Source organism: Protobothrops mucrosquamatus, unplaced genomic scaffold (genome assembly GCF_001527695.2).
Source record: "Protobothrops mucrosquamatus isolate PMUCROS unplaced genomic scaffold, P.Mucros_1.0 scaffold2958, whole genome shotgun sequence".
In the NCBI taxonomy this organism is placed as follows: Eukaryota; Metazoa; Chordata; class Lepidosauria; order Squamata; family Viperidae; genus Protobothrops; species Protobothrops mucrosquamatus.
In genome coordinates, this window is record NW_015388981.1 from 50,549 (window position 1) to 54,585 (window position 4,037).

A 4,037-nucleotide genomic window follows, 5' to 3' on the forward strand; every position below is an offset into this window, starting at 1 on the left:
CTCGAGCATCAGAACATGGCAGAATCATAGAATGACAGAGTTGGAAGGGACCCTGGAGGTCATCTAGTCCAACCCCCTGCTCAAACATCAGACCCTTACAGAATCAAAGAATGACAGAGATGGAAGGGGCCTCGGAGGTCATCTAGTCCAACCCCAAGCTCGAGCAGGAGAACTTGACAGCAGCACAGAATGACAGAAGGTACCTCGGAGGTCATCTAGTCCAGCCCCCTGCTCAAGCATGAGATCCTTACAGAATCATAGAATGACAGAGATGGAAGGGACCTCGGAGGTCATCTAGTCCAACCCCAAGCTCGAGCATGAGTCCCTTACAGAATCACAGAATGACCCAGTTGGAAGGGACCTCGGAGGTCGTCTAGTCCAACCCGCTGCTCGAGCACGAGAACTTGACAGCATCATAGAATGACAGAAGGGATCTCGGAGGTCATCTAGTCCAGCCCTCTGCTCAAGCAAGAGAACTTGATAGAATCACAGAATGACAGAGATGGAAGGGACCTCGGAGGTCATCTAGTCCAACCCCAAGCTCGAGCATCAGAACATGGCAGAATCAGAGAATGACAGAGTTGGAAGGGACTCTGGAGGTCATCTAGTCCAAACCCCTGCCCAAGCAAGAGAACTTCACAGAACAGAGTTGGAAGGAACCCTGGAGGTCATCTAGTCCAACTCCCAGCTCGAGCAGCAGAACTTGACAGCATCACGGAATGACAAGAGTTGGAAGGGACCTTGGAGGTCATCTAGTCCAACCCCCTGCTCGAGCATCAGAATTTGACAGAATCACAGAATGACAGAGATAGAAGGGGCCTCGGAGGTCGTCTAGCCCAACCCCCTGCTCGAGCAGGAGAACTTGACAGCATCACAGAATGACAGAAGGTACCTCGGAGGTCATCTAGTCCAGCCCCCTGCTCAAGCATGAGATCCTTACAGAATCATAGAATGACAGAGATGGAAGGGGCCTCGGAGGTCATCTGGTCCAACCCCCTGCTCGAGCAAGAGAACTTGACAGCATCACAGAATGACAGAAGGGATCTCGGAGGTCATCTAGTCCAGCCCTCTGCTCAAGCAAGAGAACTTGATAGAATCATAGAATGACAAGAGTTGGAAGGGGCCTCGGAGGTCATCTAGTCCAACCCCCTGCTCGAGCAGGAGACCCTTACAGAATCATAGAATAAGAGAGTTGGAAGGGACCTCGGAGGTCATCTAGTCCAACCCCCAGCTCGAGCAGGAGACCCTTACAGAATCATAGAATGACAAGAGTTGGAAGGGATCTTGGAGGTCATCTAGTCCAACCCTCTACTTGAGCAGGAGAATTTGACAGAATCACAGAATGACAGAGTTGGAAGGGACCTTGGAGGTCATCTAGTCCAAGCCCCTGCTCGAGCATCAGAACTTGACAGAATCACAGAATGACAAGTTGGAAGGGGTCTCGGAGGTCATCTAGTCCAACCCCCTGCTCAAGCAAGAGACCCTTACACAATCATGGAATAAGGATTGGAATGGACCTTAGAGATAATAATAATAATAATAATAATAATAATAGTAGTAGTAGTAGTAGTAGTAGTAATAGTAGTAGTAGTAGTAGTAATAATAATAATAATAATAATAATAATAATAATAATAATAATAATAATAATAATAATAATAATAATAATATAAAAAAGTTGGAAGGGACCTTGGAGATATATCTAGTCCAATCCCCAGCTCAAGCATGAGACCCTTATAGAATCATAGAATGACTTCAGAGGTCATCTAGTCCAACCCACTGCTGGAGCAGGAGACCCTTACACAATCACTGAATGACTCTGGAGGTCATCTAGTCCAACCCCCTGCTGGAGGAGGAGAACATGGCAGAATCACAGAATGACACAATTGGAAGGGACCTCAGAGGTCATCTAGTCCAGCCCCCTGTTGGACTAGGAGAACTTCACAGAATCAGAGAATGAAAGAGTCAGACGGGACCTCAGAGGTCATCTAGTCCAGCCCACTGCTCAAGGAGGAGAACTTGACAGAATCACAGAGTCAGAAAGGGACCCTGAAGGTCATCTAGTTCAGCCACTTGCTCCAGCGGGAAAACTTGACAGAATCACAGAATGACAGGGAAGGGACCTTGAAGGTCATCTAGTCCAGCCCCCCTGCTCAAGCAGGAGACCCTTACAGAATCATAGAATGATCGAGTGGGAAGGGTCCTCAGAGGTCATCTAGTTCAATCCCCTGCTCAAGCAGGAGAACTTTACAGAATCACAAAAGAACAGAGTTGGAAGGTACCCTGGAGGTCATCTAGTCCAACCCCCTGCTCAAGTGGAGGGAACTAGATCGGTCCGGACTGCGGACCGTTGAACAGACCCATCCAGGCTCTGAGGACCGAAGCCTGTAAATGGCTTTAAGAAGGGACTTCAATTCCCAGAATCCCCCAGCTGGTCTGAATGGGCTTTGACAAACAAAATCCCCCAGCAGGCAATGGGGACTTCGATTCCCATAATTCCCCAGCCGGCGCTGGTGGATTTTTGACTCCCAAAATCCTCAGTTGGTGGACTTCTACTCAACTTCAATTCCCAGAATGCCCCAGCCAGCAAGGGAGGGGGGAGAACTTGACTTGATTTTGACTCCCACAATTCCCCAGCTGGCATGGCTGGATTCCGACTCCCAGAATCCCCAGCTGGTGGACTTCACCTGGACTTGAGTTCGATTCCAAGTCCCCTAGCCAGCAGTGGTGGAGTTCGACTCCCAGAATCCCCCAGCAGGTGTGGGTGGCCTTTAATTCCCAGAATTCCCAGCCGGAATGAGTAGAGTTCAACTCCCAGAATCCCCAGCCGGCATGGGTGGAGTTTGACTCCCAGAATCCCCCATCAGGTGTGGGTGGCCTTTAATTCCCAGAATCCCCAGCTCTTGGACTTCCAACTGGACTTGTGTTCGATTCCCAGAATCCCCCAGCAGGCATGGGCCGATTTTTGACTCCCAGAATCCCTCAGCCGGAGTGAGTGGACTTCAACTGCCAGAATCCCCAGCCGGAATGAGTGGATTTAAACTCCCAGAATCCCCAGTCAGAATGAGTGGAGTTCAACTCCCAGAATCCCCAGCTGGTGGACTTGGGACTCGACTTGAGACTCCCAGAATCTCTAGCCAGCATAGTTGGACTTCAAATCCCAGAATCCCCCCGTGGGCATGCATGGCTTTCAGCTCCCAGAATCCCCCACACAGCTGAGGGGGATTCTGGGAGTCGATGACCGCTCTGAGATGGAGAAATATCGCACTCAACATAACAGGGCTGAGCTCAGACCCCCGGAGCAGCCTTTGGATTACAGAGCCCATGCTTCCCCGCTAGGATGGCCGCGGATCCGGCTGACCGGGCACACAACGGGGCCTGCAATCCGACAGGCCCCGATTGGAAAAGCCTTGCGTTGGGAAGCCTGCGGCCTTCAGCGACGAACTACCATTCCCAGAAATCCGCGCGAGGGAAAGAACAAACAAACAAACAAGCCTCTCAAGGAGGAACGGAGGGAGGGCAGAAAAGTAGTCACATCTCGCGAGATTTTCCTCAGCGACGGGGGGAGGCAAGAATGCGAGAGGAATATACAAAAGAACTCTCTTTCCCGTCACGCCGTGCGGGGAGGAAAGCCTCGAGGGCCAGACGCGCGCGCAGCTACAGGCGCGTTCGGAAATGCGTCAGAGGAGGGGGCGTGGCGGTCGCGGAGCAGAGAGGCGTCACTCCCGCTTCCTCCATCCGGGCCTTCCGATCACAACCATAATCTAAAAAAAAAAAAGGGCCCGAAAGAGAGCCTCGCCCCGTCCTGCCGGAGAGAGGCGCGCAGGCGCGTGCGCGCGCGGGCCGGGCCGGGCCGGGGTGTGGGGAGAGGGAGGAGGAGGCGCGTGACGTCAGCGCGTGAGGTCACCGCTGGCGCCGATGACGCGCCGGTGACGCGCCGCGCCTCCGCCACGGGGCCCGGACCGTCGCCGTTGTTGCTATGGCGACCCCGCCCGCCGGGTCAAGGGGTCACGGCGCGGCCTGGTGAGCGAGGCCCGAG